The 20,051-nt window shown below is 44.7% G+C and overlaps 1 protein-coding gene and 1 long non-coding RNA gene across 3 annotated transcripts in view; one reads left to right on the forward strand and one right to left on the reverse strand.

Moving 5' to 3' along the window:
* elavl2 (ELAV like neuron-specific RNA binding protein 2) overlaps positions 1 to 19,832 on the reverse strand; it is an 87,109-nt gene extending 67,277 nt beyond the window's left edge. Inside the window, exons 1-2 of one of the 2 annotated variants that reach the window (XM_052459263.1) lie at positions 19,619 to 19,832; positions 802 to 959 (exon numbers count right to left, since the gene is read on the reverse strand). The gene's annotated coding sequence lies outside the window, so the exon portion shown is untranslated. The remainder of the gene's footprint in view (positions 1 to 801; positions 960 to 19,618) is intronic. The other variant, XM_052459264.1, reaches the window with a different exon arrangement.
* On the forward strand, positions 7,244 to 7,931 carry LOC127906670 (uncharacterized). The gene is made up of 3 exons (XR_008062325.1): positions 7,244 to 7,318; positions 7,368 to 7,662; positions 7,712 to 7,931. It is a non-coding gene; the product is annotated as an uncharacterized LOC127906670 (long non-coding RNA).
* Positions 19,833 to 20,051: the final 219 nt, after the last annotated feature.

The following is a 20,051-nucleotide window of genomic DNA, read 5'->3' on the forward strand; positions in this document are numbered from 1 at the left end:
TTATCCACCTGGTAGGTTTTCCCATCTCCACAGAGGAACTCTGGAGCTCTGTCAAAGAGACCATCAGATTCTTGGTCACCTCCCTGACCAAGGCCCTTCTCCACCGATTGCTCAGTTTGGCCAGGCGGCCAGCTCTAGAAAGAGTATTGGTGGTTCCAAACTTCTTCCATATAAGAATGATTGAGGCCACTGTGTTCTTGGGGACCTTCAATGATGCAGACATTTTTTGGTACCCTTTCCCGGATCTATGCCTCGTCACAATCCTGTCTCTGAGCTTTTTGGAGAATTCCTTCGACCACGTGGCTTGTTTTTTCTGCTTCTCTGACATACACTGTCAGGTAGACAGGTGTGTACCTTTCCAAATCATGTCCAATCAATTCAATTTACCACAGGTGGACTCCAATCAAGTTGTACAAACATCTCAAGGATAAATCAATGGAAACAGTCTGCACCTTAGATCAATTTCGAGTCTCATAGTAAAAGGTCGGAATATTTATGTAAATAAGGTATTATCTTTATTTTTCGTTAATGCATTTGCAATTTGTGCATTTTCATTGTGGGGTATTGTGTGTAGATTGAGAAGGAAAAATGTATGAATTAATTTAATCCATTTTAGAATAATGTAATGTAACAAAAATGAGGAAAAAGGGAAGTGGTCTGAATATGTTCCTGTATATACACTGAATATGCATTGTGTGCTCACATCAAGGAAACAAGGACGGACACATTAGAACAGGGCTTTGATTTATATAGTCACCTTTGACCCTGGGCCCCTATTTCATGTCGTTATTATTCCCTTACCCTGAATGGCTCAGAGAGTTGAGGTGGAACTGAGATCATTTCCTTCTATGGCACTCCCTAGGAGGTCTGGTCGATGCTGGACGATGTCATTGATTGTAGCACATGCAATGTGGCTCCTGCTGGGATGTAAGAGTTCCCACTGTGGCCATTATGGACAGCTTGAGTGATGTCACACCAGGGACAAGAGAGAGAGAGAGCGAGAAGGCATGTCTGGTCACAAATATACTGTAAGTACAGTAGATATGGGCATAGCGGAAAAAACACAAAGGGGTTTTAAAAAGCATCTGAACATTATTTTTGAAAAATATAATCATATCGGCATGGAGAAAAACAGTATAATGGAAACATAATCTGTTGATGTATACAGCAACATGTATATAAATATTTGTTTTTATAGAGCAAGGTTATCTTTGGTAATTTATCCATCTGATAGGTTGTATTGTTTTTGTCCTGCTTACATAGGAAGAAGAACATATTCATCCTGGGCTTTGACTACAGCATGTAAAGGATTTCCCCAATTTTTTTTATATTTTTTTAAATTGGACCTTTATTTAACCAGGCAAGTCAGTTAAGAACGTATTCTTATTTTCAATGGCGGCCTGGGAACAGTGGGTTAACTGCCTGTTCAGGGGCAGAACAACAGATTTGTACCTTGTCAGCTCGGGGGTTTGAACTCGCAACCTTCTGGTTACAAGTCCAACGCTCTAACCACTAGGCTACGATACCACCCCGGAATAATGCACAGCATGGGGTAAACCGATAGTTTAAGGGACTATCGTACGGTCAAAAGACAACAGGGACTATCGTACGGTCAAAAGACAACAGGGACTATCGCACGGTCAAAAGACAATACAGGGACTATCACACGGTCAAAAGACAATACAGGGACTACCGTACGGTCAAAAGACAATACAGGGACTATCACACGGTCAAAAGACAATACAGGGACTATCACACGGTCAAAAGACAATACAGGGACTATCACACGGTCAAAAGACAATACAGGGACTATCACACGGTCAAAAGACAATACAGGGACTATCACACGGTCAAAAGACAATACAGGGACTATCACACGGTCAAAAGACAATACAGGGACTATCACACGGTCAAAAGACAATACAGGGACTATCACACGGTCAAAAGACAATACAGGGACTATCACACGGTCAAAAGACAATACAGGGACTATCGCACGGTCAAAAGACAATACAGGGACTATCGTACGGTCAAAAGACAATACAGGGACTATCACAGGGTCAAAAGACAATACAGGGACTATCACACGGTCAAAAGACAATACAGGGACTATCACACGGTCAAAAGACAATACAGGGACTATCACACGGTCAAAAGACAATACAGGGACTATCGTACGGTCAAAAGACAATACAGGGACTATCACACGGTCAAAAGACAATACAGGGACTATCACACGGTCAAAAGACAATACAGGGACTATCACACAGTCAAAAGACAATACAGGGACTATCACACGGTCAAAAGACAATACAGGGACTATCATAATGCCACAACAGCATAAAGGGACTATCATAATGCCAAAACAGCATACAGGGACCATCATAATGCCAAAACAGTATACAGGGACTATCATAATGCCAAAACAGCATACAGGGACCATCATAATGCCAGAACAGTATACAGGGACTATCATAATGCTAAAACAGCATACAGGGACTATCATAATGCCAAAACAGCATACAGGGACTATCATAATGCCAAAACAGCATACAGGGACCATCATAATGCCAAAACAGCATACAGGGACCATCATAATGCCAAAACAGCATACAGGGACTATCATAATGCCAAAACAGCATACAGGGACTATCATAATGCCAAAACAGCATAAAGGGACTATCATAATGCCAAAACAGCATAAAGGGACTATCATAATGCCAAAACAGCATAAAGGGACTATCATAATGCCAAAACAGCATACAGGGACTATCATAATGCCAAAACAGCATACAGGGACTATCATAATGCCAAAACAGCATAAAGGGACTATCATAATGCCACAACAGCATAAAGGGACTATCATAATGCCAAAACAGCATAAAGGGACTATCATAATGCCAAAACAGCATAAAGGGACTATCATAATGCCACAACAGCATAAAGGGACTATCATAATGCCAAAACAGCATACAGGGACTATCATAATGCCAAAACAGTATACAGGGACTATCATAATGCCAGAACAGCATACAGGGACTATCATAATGCCAAAACAGTATACAGGGACTATCATAATGCCAGAACAGCATACAGGGACTATCATAATGCCAAAACAGTATACAGGGACTATCATAATGCCAAAACAGTATACAGGGACTATCATAATGTCAAAACAGCATACAGGGACCATCATAATGCCAAAACAGCATAAAGGGACTATCATAATGCCACAACAGCATAAAGGGACTATCATAATGCCAAAACAGCATACAGGGACTATCATAATGCCAAAACAGTATACAGGGACTATCATAATGTCAGAACAGCATACAGGGACTATCATAATGCCAAAACAGCATACAGGGACTATCATAATGCCAAAACAGCATACAGGGACTATCATAATGTCAGAACAGTATACAGGGACTATCATAATGCCAAAACAGTATACAGGGACTATCATAATGTCAAAACAGCATACAGGGACTATCATGTCAAAACAGCATACAGGGACTATCATAATGTCAAAACAGCATACAGGGACTATCATAATGTCAAAACAGCATACAGGGACTATCATAATGTCAAAACAGCATACAATATATACCTCGCTCTATTCACTTGTTGAGACGAGTACTTGTTGACACAGTTAAAAAAAAATGTTTAGCCTTGGGCTTTCAAATGCTTTAGTTACCTCATCAAAGAGCTTGCGAGCAGTAAAAGATGTTTGTGACCATCTTGACAAATCCATGAATGCAGACTAATAAATTGTGATGGGAGCCTGGTGTTATTTCCATGTCCTGTGAGCCTTGATCAATAGTTGATTGGGACTAATTTATTCAGCAACTTTCAGATAAACAAAATAAAAACACAGGCACTTTGTATACTAAATAAAAAGGAGGGACATCTCATTGAAAATGCTGTTCTGCTCTGCTGGAAAAAAAAAGTCCTTTAAAGAAACAACCAAATAATCCCTGAAAACAGTTTCTTTCATCTTGATCCTGTGGGGAATTCCCCTGCTTGTGGTGTAAAGAGCGAGTTTTTGGATCGTGGGGTAAATAGGGCATGAAATCTCAAGGAAACATCCTGAAGATCCTGATCATTTTCAACACTTGCCCTTCCCCTCTCTCTCTCTTGTGAGACATTGAGGAGATCCTGTCCAACCTGAAGCTCCATTCCCTCTCTGAAATAGCCTGGTAGAGTTTTTAAACAACTAAATTGACCAAGGTCGTTTGAATAATTAGAATTGATTTATTTACTTTTTTGGGGACTCAATGCACACATTGTGCAGTTTCTCTAGAGGTAAATCAGATCAAGCCCCAACTGTGCGATGTAGTAGCTAGAGTTGTAGTTTCCAAAAGGCCAATATTTCTACATAGTTCAGCGCAGAAAATGTGGTCATTAATGAACTACAATGACCATAATCCATATTGCACGCCTACTTGTCCGGTCTGTGTGTTTCTTTAACGCCTGCTATGTTAGGTTAGTGTGGGGCAGACGGAGGTAGGTCGGGGCCTGTTATGTTAGGTTAGTGTGGGGCAGACGGAGGTAGGTCGGGGCCTGTTATGTTAGGTTAGTGTGGGGCAGACGGAGGTAGGTCGGGGCCTGTTATGTTAGGTTAGTGTGGGGCAGACGGAGGTAGGTCGGGGCCTGTTATGTTAGGTTAGTGTGGGGCAGACGGAGGTAGGTCGGGGCCTGTTATGTTAGGTTAGTGTGGGGCAGACGGAGGTAGGTCGGGGCCTGTTAGGTTAGTGTGGGGCAGACGGAGGTAGGTCGGGCAGAGACGATGAATGCATTTTTTCGAGAGGGATAGAGAGCAGTTGCTTCGCCAGGTATCTCTACCTGAAAATACATGATCTCAGTGATTGATAGTTGGTATTCAGCAGTCTTAGCAGTATGTCTTATTTACTTTGAAGAACTACTAAAATAGTGATTTTGTCAGACAACAGACAGGTCTATCGAGATGAGATGGCTTGGACTAAATTAAAGTAATCATACAAAACAACTGAAATATTTTATTAAAGTAAATTAATGTGAATTAATGAGGGTTAAGAAGTGATAAGCAGTAATGTACAGTCACTACCATCATGGGGACTTTTATTACAGTCACTACCATCATGGGGACTTTTATTACAGTCACTACCATCATGGGGACTTTTATTACAGTCACTAGCATCATGGGACTTTTATTACAGTCACTAGCATCATGGGGACTTTTATTACAGTCACTAGCATCATGGGGACTTTTATTACAGTCACTAGCATCATGGGGACTTTTATTACAGTCACTAGCATCATGGGGACTTTTATTACAGTCACTAGCATCATGGGGACTTTTATTACAGTCACTAGCATCATGGGGACTTTTATTACAGTCACTAGCATCATGGGGACTTTTATTACAGTCACTACCATCATGGGGACTTTTATTACAGTCACTACCATCATGGGGACTTTTATTACAGTCACTACCATCATGGGGACTTTTATTACAGTCACTACCATCATGGGGACTTTTATTACAGTCACTACCATCATGGGGACTTTTATTACAGTCACTACCATCATGGGGACTTTTATTACAGTCACTACCATCATGGGGACTTTTATTACAGTCACTACCATCATGGGGACTTTTATTACAGTCACTACCATCATGGGGACTTTTATTACAGTCACTACCATCATGGGGACTTTTATTACAGTCGCTACCATCATGGGGACTACCATCATGGGGACTTTTATTACAGTCGCTACCATCATGGGGACTTTTATTACAGTCACTACCATCATGGGGACTTTTATTACAGTCACTACCATCATGGGGACTTTTATTACAGTCACTACCATCATGGGGACTTTTATTACAGTCACTACCATCATGGGGACTTTTATTACAGTCACTACCATCATGGGGACTTTTATTACAGTCACTACCATCATGGGGACTTTTATTACAATCACTACCATCATGGGGACTTTTATTACAGTCACTACCATCATGGGGACTTTTATTACAGTCACTACCATCATGGGACTTTTATGCATTGTTTTATTCTGTGTTGTTACAGCATTCAACCCACATAATGCATAGCGCATTTCATGTATTGTACTTAAAATATATATATATATATTGAAAAACTGAAATCGAACTGACCTCAAAAGCACTAATTCGCTCAGCACGTGCAGGGGCTTCCAGGGGCTGAAGCCGTAGGGGGCCCAGGAGGCAAACAAATATAAAAATGAAAGAGTGTAGTACATATTATATATGCAGTTTATCTTTTCTGCAACCGCCAACCACAGGAGGACTCAGGAGCTCTCAATGAGTATAGACAGCCTGCTGCTGCTGGTTGGGGGTAACTTAGGAGCCCCATCTTGGTTGGGTAACTGATTCAGGGCCCGTCCTAGCCTTAAATAAAACCCAAACAAAGCCCCGGGGAGCGCAGGGGAGAGGAGCAGGTGCAGGGGGAGATACTGATCGATTTGGTTGTCCGCCGATAAAATAAGAAATCAGGGCTTTACTCGGCGCTGACTTGGCAAGCCTTCAGAGGGCTGAGGAGATTAGAAAAGAGAATTTCCCGACAACAAACAAAGGGCATGGTTAAAGAGCCCAGTCCTGCCACTTTGTCTCTTTCTAAGTGTGATTAGATCGGAGTCTTTCCGTCCTGTCTGGGAGGAGGGGGGGGGGGGATCTGAACTCTGGCTCTATAAATGTCAATATACTCTTGTTTTAGATGACTTGATTCTTCTGAGATGAGACACAGAGAAGGTTCAACGTTACAAAAAACAAAAGAAAAGTGACGTTCATCAGTCATGTGTTCTGAAGTAAATCTCTCTCTCATTTTTTAAAAATTCATTATGTAGAAAACTTTAAGAACACGTTACTAATATTGAGTTGCACCACCCGCAGTCCCCCATCCTTTTTGCCCCCAGAACAGCCTCAATTCATCAGGACATGGACTCTACAAGGTGTCGAAAGCGTTCCTACAGGGATGCTGGCTCATGTTGACTCTACAAGGTGTCGGAATCGTTCCCACAGGGATGCTGGGCCCATGTTGACTCCACAAGGTGTTGAAAGCGTTCCACAGGGATGCTGGCTCATGTTGACTCTACAAGGTGTCGGAATCGTTCCCACAGGGATGCTGGGCCCATGTTGACTCTACAAGGTGTTGAAAGCGTTCCCACAGGGATGCTGGGCCCATGTTGACTCTACAAGGTGTTGAAAGCGTTCCGACAGGGATGCTGGGCCCATGTTGACTCCACAAGGTGTTGAAAGCGTTCCACAGGGATGCTGGGCCCATGTTGACTCCACAAGGTGTTGAAAGCATTCCACAGGGATGCTGGGCCCATGTTGACTCTACAAGGTGTTGAAAGCGTTCCACAGGGATGCTGGGCCCATGTTGACTCCACAAGGTGTTGAAAGCGTTCCACAGGGATGCTGGGCCCATGTTGACTCCACAAGGTGTTGAAAGCGTTCCACAGGGATGCTGGGCCCATGTTGACTCTACAAGGTGTTGAAAGCGTCCCACAGGGATGCTGGGCCCATGTTGACTCTACAAGGTGTCGAAAGCGTTCCCACAGGGATGCTGGGCCCATGTTGACTCCACAAGGTGTTGAAAGCGTTCCACAGGGATGCTGGGCCCATGTTGACTCCACAAGGTGTTGAAAGCGTTCCACAGGGATGCTGGGCCCATGTTGACTCTACAAGGTGTTGAAAGCGTTCCACAGGGATGCTGGGCCCATGTTGACTCCACAAGGTGTTGAAAGCGTTCCACAGGGATGCTGGGCCCATGTTGACTCTACAAGGTGTTGAAAGCGTTCCACAGGGATGCTGGGCCCATGTTGACTCCACAAGGTGTCGGAAGCGTTCCCACAGGGATGCTGGGCCCATGTTGACTCTACAAGGTGTTGAAAGCGTCCCACAGGGATGCTGGGCCCATGTTGACTCTACAAGGTGTCGAAAGTGTTCCCACAGGGATGCTGGGCCCATGTTGACTCCACAAGGTGTTGAAAGCGTCCCACAGGGATGCTGGGCCCATGTTGACGCTACAAGGTGTCGGAAGCGTTCCACAGGGATGCTGGGCCCATGTTGACTCTACAAGGTGTCGGAAGGCATAAAAATACCTATTTAACCTGTCCTCTCCCCTGATTTAATAAGTGACATCAATAATGGATCATAGATTTCACCTGGACTCACCTGGTCAGTCTATGTCTTTTGGGATCCCGAGTGGTGCAGCGGCCTAATGTACTACATCACAGTGCTAGAGGTGTCACTACAGACCTGGGTTCGATCCCGGGGTGTATCAAAACCATCCGTGATCAGGAGTCCCATATAGCGGTGCATAATTGGCCCAGCGTCGTCCGGGTTAGGGAAGGGTTTGGCCGGGGTAGGTCGTCATTATAAATAAGAATTTGTTCTTTACTGATGTAGGTTCAGTGGTGTGAAGTACTTAAGTAAAAATACTTTAAAAATAACTACTTAAGTACTTTACATTTTTGACTACTTTTACTTTATTCCTGTTGTTAATAATGTATTTCTTACTCCATACATTTTCCCTGACACTCAAATGTATTCATGACCTTTTGAATGCTTAACAGGACCAGGTACATTTTCAAATTCACACACTTTTATCAAGAGAACATTCCTGGTCATCAAACGCCGTGCTATAAATTCTCAGACAACCCAAAGATTCCTAGATGCCCTTCCAGACTCCCTCCACCTACCCAAGGACGTCAGAGTACAAAAATCAGTTAACCACCTAACTGAGGAACTAAATGTAACCTTGCGTAATACCCTAGATGCAGTCGCACCCCTAAAAACAATAAACATTTGTCATAAGAAACTAGCTCCCTGGTACACAGAAAATACCCGAGCTCTGAAGCAAGCTTCCAGAGAATGGGAACAGAAATGGTGCTAAACCAAACTGGAAGTCTTCCGAGTAGCTTGGAAAGACAGTACCGTGCAGTATCGAAGAGCCCTCACTGCTGCTTGATCATCCTATTCTTACAACTTAATTGAGGAAAATAAGAACAATCCTGAATTTATTTTTGATACTGTCGCAAAGCTAACTAAAAAGCAGCATTCCCCAAGAGAGGATGGCTTTCACTTCAGCAGTGATAAATTCATGAACTTCTTTGACGAAAAGATCATGATCATTAAAAAGAAAATTACGGACTCCTCTTTAAATCTGCGTATTTCTCCAAAGCTCAGTTGTCCTGAGTCTGCACAACACTGCTAGGAGCTAGGATCAAGGGAGACACTCAAGCTTTTTAATACTATATCTCTTGACACATTGATGAAAATAGTCTTGGCCTCTAAATCTTCAAGCTGCATACTGGATCCTATTCCAACTAAACTACTGAAAGAGCTGCTTCCTGTGCTTGGCCCTCCTATGTTGAAAATAATAAACGGCCTCCTATCCACCGAATGTGTACCAAATTCACTAAAAAGAGGCAGTAATAAAGTCTCTCTTGAAAAAGCCAAACCTTGACCGAGAACATGTAAAAAACTATCAGCCTATATCGAATCTCCCATTCCTCTCAAACATTTTTGAAAAAGCTGTTGCGCAGCTTTATGAAATGCTTCAGTCTCGTTTCAGACCATGTCATAGCACTAAGACTGAACTCGTAAAGGTAGTAAATAACCTTTAAATGGTGTTAGACCAAGGCTATGCATCTGTCCTCGTGCTCCTAGACCTTAGTGCTTCTTTCGATACCATCGATCACCACATTCTTTTGGAGAGATTGCAAACCCAAATTGGTCTACACGGACAAATTCTGCCCTGGTTTAGATCTTATCTGTCGGAAACATATCAGTTTGTCTCTGTGGATGGTTTGTCCTCTGACAAATCAACTGTAAATGTCGGTGTTCCTCAAGGTTCCGTTTTAGGACCACTATTGTTTTCACTATATATTTTATCTCTTGGTGATGTCATTCAGGAAGCATAAGGTTAACTTTCACTGCTATGTGGACGATACGCAGCTGTACATTTCAATGAAACATGGTGAAGCCCCAAAATTGCCCTCCCCGGATGACCGAGTTTCTAACATAAGGAAGTGGATGGCGGAGAGATGCTAGTTTTAGGTCCCAAGAAACAAAGAGATTTTCTGTAGGAACTGACAATTAATCTTGATGGTTGTACAGTCATCTCAAATAAAACTGAAGGACCTCGGCGTTACTCTGGATCCTGATCTCTCTTTTGACGAACATAATCAAGAATATTTCAAGGACAGCTTTTTTCCATCTTCGTAACATTGCAAAAATCTGAAATTTTCTGTCCAAAAACGATGCAGAAATATTATCCATGCTTTTGTCACTTCTAGATCACTGCAATGCTCTATTTCTGGCTACCCGGATAAAGCACTAAATAAACTTCAGTTAGTGCTAAACACAGCTGGTAGAATCTTGAAAATAACCCAAATATTTGATCATATTACTCCAGTGCTAGCCTCTCTACACCGGCTTCCTGTTAAGGCAAGGGCTGATTTCAAGGTTTTACTGCTAACCTACAAAGCATTACATGGGCTTGCTCCTACCTATCTTTCCGATTTGGTCCTGCCGTACATACCTACACGTACGCTATTCTGTCCCTAGAGTTTCTAGGCAAAAGCTGGAGGCAGGGCTTTCTCCTATAGAGCTCCAGTTTTATGGCATGGTCTGCATATCCATTGGAGAGACGCAGACTCGGTCGGGACCTTTAAGTCTTTATTAAAAAGACTCATCTCTTCAGTAAGATTGATTGTATTCTGGCCCAGGGGTGTGAAGGTGAACGGAAAGGCACTGGAGCGACGGACCGCTCTTGCCGTCTCTGCCTGGCTGGTTCCCCTCTCTCCGCTGGGATTCTCTGCCTCTAACCCTATTACAGGAGCTGAGTCACTGGCTTACTGGTGCTCTTCCATGCTGTCCCTAGGAGGGATGCATCACTTGAGTGTGTTGAGTCATTGACGTGATCTTCCTGTCTGGGTTGGCACCCCCCTCGGGTTCGGGAAGGTCTTTGTGGGCTATACTCTGCCTTGTCTCAGGGTAGTAGGTTGATGGTTGAAGATATCCTTCCAGTGGTGTGGGGTCTGTGTCTTGGAAAAGTGGGTGGGGTTATATCCTGCCTGTTTGGCCCTGTCCGGGGGTATTGTCGGACTGGGCCACAGTGTCTCCCGACCCCTCCTGTCAAAGCCTCCAGTATGTATGCTGCAATAGTTTGTGTCGGTGGGCTAGGGTCAGTCTGTTATATCTGGAGCATTTCTCATATCTTATCCGGTGTCCTGTGTGAATGTCAGTATGCTCCCTCTAATTCTCTCTCTCTCCTCTCTGAGGACCTGAGCCCTAGGACCATGCCTCAGGACTACCTGGCATGATAACTCCTTGCTGTCCCCAGTCCACCTGGTCGTGCTGCTGCTCCAGTTTCAACTGTTCTGCCTGCGGCTATGGAACCCTGACCTGTTCACTGGACGTGCTACCTGTCCCAGACCTGCTGTTTTGTACTCTCTCTCTACTGCACCTGTTTGTCTCTAACTCTGAATGATCGGCTATGAAAAGCCAACTGACATTGACTCCTCAGGTGCTGACCTGTTGCACCCTCTACAACCACTGTGATTATTATTATCTGACCCTGCTGGTCATCTATGAACATTTGAACATCTTGGCCATGTTCTGTTATAATCTCCACCCGGCACAGCCAGAAGAGGACTGGCCACCACTCAGAGCCTGGTTCCTCTCTCGGTTTCTTCCTAGGTTCTGGCCTTTCTAGGGAGTTTTTCCTAGCCTCAGTCGTTCTACATCTGCATTGCTTGCCGTTTTGGGTTTTAGGCTGGGTTTCTGTACAGCACTTTGTGACATCGGCTGATGTAAAAAAGGGCTTTATAAATACATTTGATTGATTGATCCCTACTGCCTCTGATCTGGTGGAATCACTAAACACAAATTATTCATTTGTAAGTGATGTCTGAGTGTGCCCTTGACTCTCTGGAAGTGTAAAAATAATAATTGTACCAATTTGGATTGCCTAATATAAGTATTTTGAAATGATTTATACTTGTTTTGCAATTACATTTTGATACCTAAGTATATTTAAAACAAAATACCTTTACTTTAATTCAAGTACTATTTTACTGGGTGACTTTCACTTTTACTTGAATAATTTTCTAATAAAAAAAAGGTGTTTACTTTTACTCAAGTATGACAATTGGGTACTTTTGCCACCACCGTGGCGTCACCGTGTAGGTTACAGGCGTCACCATGGCAACTGTGTGTGTATTGCCACTTGCTCAAAGTCGATTCCATCACGTCAGAGTACAGGAGCTCAAGTGAGGTTTATAGTAGAGACGAGGGTTTTTCCGTGGGGAGTTGTTTGAATACTTGGGCTGACATATTGTGTTAGAGCGCCGTTGGAGAGACAACCCTTTTACAGTAGGTGGTTTCCTCCCTCAGGTGCCATGAGTGTCACAGGAAATGATATGTTGACACAGCCAATGGCAACGTGTGTGACACATGACATAGAAATGACCCCACAGTGTCAGGGCAGGGGGTTACGTTTCACAGCACCAAGACCAACCAACCCGTTTCAGACTCACCAAGAGTCAGTGTGCGGCACTGGAATTCACTATAGAAAGAACATTATGGGGCCTATGTAGCATTCAGGTGCAAGGGCTATTTAAAACAGTGTGGTGCCGTCTTTGAGCCAAAATGTCCGCCGCGCTTCACCCAGGTACATGTCCCAAGGTGTCCCCGACCTTGTATTAAAAATGCCATAAAAAATAAAATGCATTATTCATTAGCCCTAATGAAATTCACTTAGGATGTTGCCGGCCTAAACACAGAATCATCAGAGCAGTAATATTTTTCAAATTAAAAAAAGGGATGATTTCATTAGAAGACAAAAACAAAAGTGGATGAATGTTATACATTGCTGGTCAAACAAACGAGTGATGGAATGTTTTATTCAGTCGTGGCAATTTGCTGAGGTAATGGATTCTTTGGCCAATAAAGAAATTTAACAAAAGAAAAACATTTCAAACAATTACACCCCACCATTTCAGTTATAATTTGTTAGCGATGTCACATCAATGCAGATCGCTGTAGAAAGGTTTGTTCAATCTATGCAATTAGACCAGTGGTCACCAACCGGTCGATTAAAAAACCCAACAAAGCTTTTCACATTTCTATTTTCATTTATTTATCTGGCGCTGTTGAAGGTAGGTAGATTCAGCTGCACTGCATGCTGGGTAGGTGAACTATTACAATTTAATGTGTCTGACGGTACAAACTCTGCCTTTCCCGGTGGGCCCGGAGAGCAAATCAAGTGCACTATAGGCCTATCACTGACCAATTGGATGGCTCAGTTTATAATGTCTGCAGTAACGTATCAGGCCTGAAAGAAAGTTAAAGCAAAGACTGTGTCCCTTGAATGCAACATTTACCATGGCAGAGGTGAAAGGGCAATAGGTAAGGCTGGGTTAACTTCACCTGGGAAAGATGAGGTGTGCTATGTTATGTTGGCCCATCTTTGTGATGAGGCACTGGATAAGGTATTGGTGTTGTACAACAGAGCATGGGAGGAGGGGAAACTACCAGGCAGCTGGAAGGAGGCAGTAGTGGTACCAATCCACTACCAGACAACAGGAAGGAGACAGTAGTGGTACCAATCCACTACCAGACAACAGGAAGGAGACAGTAGTGGTACCAATCCACTACCAGACAGATGGAAGGAGACAGTAGTGGTACCAATCCACTACCAGACAGATGGAAGGAGACAGTAGTGGTACCAATCCACTACCAGACAGATGGAAGGAGACAGTAGTGGTACCAATCCACTACCAGACAGATGGAAGGAGACAGTAGTGGTACCAATCCACTACCAGACAGATGGAAGGAGACAGTAGTGGTACCAATCCACTACCAGACAACAGGAAGGAGACAGTAGTGGTACCAATCCACTACCAGACAGATGGAAGGAGACAGTAGTGGTACCAATCCACTACCAGACAACAGGAAGGAGACAGTAGTGGTACCAATCCACTATCAGACAGATGGAAGGAGACAGTAGTGGTACCAATCCACTACCAGACAGATGGAAGGAGACAGAAGTGGTACCAATCCACTACTAGACAACAGGAAGGAGACAGTAGTGGTACCAATCCACTACCAGACAGATGGAAGGAGACAGTAGTGGTACCAATCCACTACCAGACAACAGGAAGGAGACAGTAGTGGTACCAATCCACTACCAGACAACAGGAAGGAGACAGAAGTGGTACCAATCCACTACCAGACAGATGGAAGGAGACAGTAGTGGTACCAATCCACTACCAGACAACAGGAAGGAGACAGTAGTGGTACCAATCCACTACCAGACAACAGGAAGGAGACAGAAGTGGTACCAATCCACTACCAGACAGATGGAAGGAGACAGTAGTGGTACCAATCCACTACCAGACAACAGGAAGGAGACAGTAGTGGTACCAATCCACTACCAGACAACAGGAAGGAGACAGAAGTGGTACCAATCCACTACCAGACAGGAAGGAGACAGAAGTGGTACCAATCCACTACCAGACAACAGAAGAGACAGTAGTGGTACCAATCCACTACCAGACAACAGGAAGGAGACAGTAGTGGGAAGGAGACAGAAGTACCAATCCACTACCAGACAACAGGAAGGAGACAGAAGTGGTACCAATCCACTACCAGACAGATGGAAGGAGACAGTAGTGGTACCAATCCACTACCAGACAACAGGAAGGAGACAGAAGTGGTACCAATCCACTACCAGACAGATGGAAGGAGACAGAAGTGGTACCAATCCACTACCAGACAACAGGAAGGAGACAGTAGTGGTACCAATCCACTACCAGACAACAGGAAGGAGACCAATCCACTACCAGACAACAGGAAGTGGGTACCAATCCACTACCAGACAACAGGAAGGAGACAATCCACTACCAGACAACAGGAGTGTGGTACCAATCCACTACCAGACAGAGGAAGGAGACAGTAGTGGTACCAATCCACTACCAGACAGATGGAAGGAGACAGTAGTGGTACCAATCCACTACCAGACAGATGGAAGGAGACAGTAGTGGTACCAATCCACTACCAGACAACAGGAAGGAGACAGAAGTGGTACCAATCCACTACCAGACAACAGGAAGGAGACAGAAGTGGTACCAATCGACTACCAGACAACAGGAAGGAGACAGAAGTGGTACCAATCAACTACCAGACAACAGGAAGGAGACAGAAGTGGTACCAATCAACTACCAGACAACAGGAAGGAGACAGAAGTGGTACCAATCCACTACCAGACAACAGGAAGGAGACAGAAGTGGTACCAATCCACTACCAGATAGATGGAAGGAGACAGTAGTGGTACCAATCCACTACCAGACAGATGGAAGGAGACAGAAGTGGTACCAATCCACTACCAGACAGATGGAAGGAGACAGTAGTGGTACCAATCCACTACCAGACAGATGGAAGGAGACAGAAGTGGTACCAATCCACTACCAGACAACAGGAAGGAGACAGAAGTGGTACCAATCCACTACCAGACAGATGGAAGGAGACAGTAGTGGTACCAATCCACTACCAGACAACAGGAAGGAGACAGAAGTGGTACCAATCCACTACCAGACAACAGGAAGGAGACAGTAGTGGTACCAATCCACTACCAGACAACAGGAAGGAGACAGAAGTGGTACCAATCCACTACCAGACAGATGGAAGGAGACAGTAGTGGTACCAATCCACTACCAGACAACAGGAAGGAGACAGAAGTGGTACCAATCCACTACCAGACAGATGGAAGGAGACAGAAGTGGTACCAATCCACTACCAGACAGATGGAAGGAGACAGTAGTGGTACCAATCCACTACCAGACAACAGGAAGGAGACAGTAGTGGTACCAATCCACTACCAGACAACAGGAAGGAGACAGAAGTGGTACCAATCCACTACCAGACAGATGGAAGGAGACAGTAGTGGTACCAATCCACTACCAGACAACAGGAAGGAGACAGAAGTGGTACCAATCCAATACCAGACAACAGGAAGGAGACAGAAGTGGTACCAATCAACTACCAGACAACAGGAAGGAGACAGAAGTGGTACCAATCCACTACCAGACAGATGGAAGGAGACAGTAGTGGTACCAATCCACTACCAGACAACAGGAAGGAGACAGAAGTGGTACCAATCCACTACCAGACAGATGGAAGGAGACAGAAGTGGTACCAATCCACTACCAGACAGATGGAAGGAGACAGTAGTGGTACCAATCCACTACCAGACAACAGGAAGGAGACAGTAGTGGTACCAATCCACTACCAGACAACAGGAAGGAGACAGAAGTGGTACCAATCCACTACCAGACAGATGGAAGGAGACAGTAGTGGTACCAATCCACTACCAGACAACAGGAAGGAGACAGAAGTGGTACCAATCCAATACCAGACAACAGGAAGGAGACAGAAGTGGTACCAATCCAGAAGCCAGGGAAGGACTCAACGAGGCCAACAAGCTATCGGCCAATAGCTTTAACATCACATGTATGTAAAATTATGGAACGTATGATTACGGAGAGGCTAACTTACTTCCTGGAGAGCAGGGGGCTAGTATCGCTACACATCAGAGTGGGTTCAGGAAGGGAAGGGGAACTATGGACCCAGTGCCCTGCTTTGAAGCAGAGGTCAGGAAGGCTCAGGTGAACAAGGAGACTGTTGTAGCTGTCTTTTTGTGATGTGGAGAAGGTGTATGATGTGGAAGGAGGGGTTGTTAATCAAGCTTGATATTACGGGGGTAGGAGGAAGAACGTACAACTGGATAAAGGACTTCCTGTTTGGAAGGTCTATCCAGATGAGGGTGGTGAAGTATCTCTCAGGTACCTGGTGGGTAACGATGCAGCACGGGGGGGGGCGTGATTAATCCTTGGTTGTTCTCAATCATGATCAATGATGTTTACTCTCAGGTACGTCCGTATAGTAGGTCGTTATTTGCAGATTTTTTAAATTTGTTTTACCTTTATTTAATCAGGCAGGTCAGTTTTAAGAACAAATTCTTATTTTCAATGATGGCCTAGGAACAGTGGGTTAACTGCCTGTTCAGGGGCAGAACGACAGATTTGTACCATGTCAGCTCGGGGGTTTTGAACTCGCAACCTTCCGGTTACTAGTCCAACACGCTAACCACTAGGCTACGCTAACCACTAGGCTACGCTAACCACTAGGCTACGCTAACCACTAGGCTACGCTAACCACTAGGCTACGCTAACCACTAGGCTAAGCTAACCACTAGGCTAAGCTAACCACTAGGCTAAGCTAACCACTAGGCTACGCTTACCACTAGGCTACGCTAACCACTAGGCTACGCTAACCACTAGGCTACGCTTACCACTAGGCTACGCTAACCACTAGGCTACGCTAACCACTAGGCTACCCTGCCGCCCCACGATTGTGCCTTATGGAAGAGGGGGTGCCATACATAGTCAGGAAGGTACAGGAAGCAACTGATGAGGTAGAGCGGTGGGTATTTAATGTGGGGATTCAGGTTTCCTGTAGAGAAAACTCAGACAGTGTTCTTTACCCAGAGGAAGGTGGGATATGAGGTTATATGGGAGAAAGTTGGAGAGGGTGGGGGACTTCAGGTTCCTTGGGATTTACTTTGACACTAGACTGACCTGGGCAGAACACATTGAGAGAGTGGTGGGAAAGTGTAAGAAGGTGCTAAATGTGATGTGCTGTCTGACGGGGACGGAGCGGGGGAGCTGGGCGTTCCTCATTGATGACCATGTATGTTGCATTGATCTGGTCTGACAGGAAAGGAGTAGGGAGCTGGGCGTTCCTCATTGATGACCATGTATGTTGCATTGATCTGGTCTGACAGGAAAGGAGTAGGGAGCTGGGCGTTCCTCATTGATGACCATGTATGTTGCATTGATCTGGTCTGACAGGAAAGGAGTAGGGAGCTGGGCGTTCCTCATTGATGACCATGTATGTTGCATTGATCTGGTCTGACAGGAAAGGAGTAGGGAGCTGGGCGTTCCTCATTGATGACCATGTATGTTGCATTGATCTGGTCTGACAGGAAAGGAGTAGGGAGCTGGGCGTTCCTCATTGATGACCATGTATGTTGCATTGATCTGGTCTGACAGGAAAGGAGTAGGGAGCTGGGCGTTCCTCATTGATGACCATACATGTTGCATTGATCCGATCTGTAATGGACTATCGCAGTATAGCGTATGGTTCGGCAGCCCGGACATCATTAGAAAGGATTGATGTCATACAGGAACAAGGACTCTGCATATGTAGTGGGGCGTTTCGGACGTTCCCAGTGGAGATGGGGGAAATTCCATTGCAGGAGGGGAGAACGGCAGTAAGGCACAGAAGAGAGGAGGCTATACAGGGACAAGATTAAGGGTGGGACCCAGCTAGTAGATTAAGGGTGGGACCCAGCTAGTAGATTAAGGGTGGGACCCAGCTAGTAGATTAAGGGTGGGACCAAGCTAGTAGATTAAGGGTGGGACACAGCTAGTAGATTAAGGGTGGGACCCAGCTAGTAGATTAAGGGTGGGACCCAGCTAGTAGATTAAGGGTGGGACCCAGCTAGTAGATTAAGGGTGGGACACAGCTAGTAGATTAAGGGTGGGACCCAGCTAGTAGATTAAGGGTGGGACCCAGCTAGTAGATTAAGGGTGGGACCCAGCTAGTAGATTAAGGGTGGGACCCAGCTAGTAGATTAAGGGTGGGACCCAGCTAGTAGATTAAGGGTGGGACACAGCTAGTAGATTAAGGGTGGGACACAGCTAGTAGATTAAGGGTGGGACCCAGCTAGTAGATTAAGGGTGGGACACAGCTAGTAGATTAAGGGTGGGACACAGCTAGTAGATTAAGGGTGGGACCCAGCTAGTAGATTAAGGGTGGGACACAGCTAGTAGATTAAGGGTGGGACACAGCCAATTGAATAAGACCTTACATGTGATAGGAAAGCATTCAACAGGGTGATTATTGCCAGGAAACAGAGACCGTGTGGCATGTATTGCTACAGTGTGGGCAGTATCAGAGGGAAAGAGAGATGCTGAGATCTAGTATGAGAGAGAAGGGGGTACAGGACATTAGTTTAAGGAGTATAATTGAGTAGTACGTCATTACATATACTAATATAGTCTCAAATATTTTATCTTTTTTTTAAGAGCAACGGGGGATGGCAGGTAGGATTTAGATCCTCCTTGTCTCTAGCCCACACTCCAGTACATTAGGTGGTGGTAATGCACCATAATGTTGGATGCAAACTGCCGATAAACCCCCACAGATGAAGAAGACTGTCCTTTTTGGTCAGTGTCAGCGGAGGAACGTTGACAGGCAGACCTCAAGTCTACTAAACTCCCCCACCGCCGAGACTGACTGTCAGATGCAGGCACCATCAGCCCAGTAAAATACAAAATTAAAAAAGCAAATGATTTAAAAATGTACACGCACTCAGCGATGTCTCACAAGTGATACAACAGCGGATCCATGACCTGTATGATCATATAGCCTACCTCAGATAAAACTAATGATAACACAAACAAATGGTCTCAACAACAGTGCATTGGCAGGGCAATTCAAGAAAATAAAGAAAGATCTTACCAGTGCAGTTGATCGGTTCAGAAAAATGATCGGAAGGAAATCCACAAAGGCCCCACCCCTAAAAAAAACATTTATAGGCCTGTGGAAATAGCCTTTCAAAAACTTGTCAGACAATCCACAGAAAGGAAAAAAAAAGAAGTTTGCTTAATTCTCCAATACATGTATGTGACAAGTCTCACCTGTCCAGCATCACAAGAAAACTAGGTTCTTCCAACTAACAGAAGTTTCCCAGGCAACAAAATCTTTATTCTCCCACCTTTCTCCTGTCAAAATCCATCCTGGACTTGACACACCCACTTCCTATAGCCACTCAAAGCAGGAAGTGACAATGGGTGTGTCTAGGGCTAGGGAGTGATCAGGGTGGAGCCTACAGCCCCAACACATCAAGAAACTATAGAACCTTGTAGGTTACACAATGATAATGTATTGGGCC

The sequence above is a fragment of the Oncorhynchus keta genome, chromosome 13 (assembly GCF_023373465.1).
Source record: "Oncorhynchus keta strain PuntledgeMale-10-30-2019 chromosome 13, Oket_V2, whole genome shotgun sequence".
Taxonomy (NCBI): Eukaryota; Metazoa; Chordata; class Actinopteri; order Salmoniformes; family Salmonidae; genus Oncorhynchus; species Oncorhynchus keta.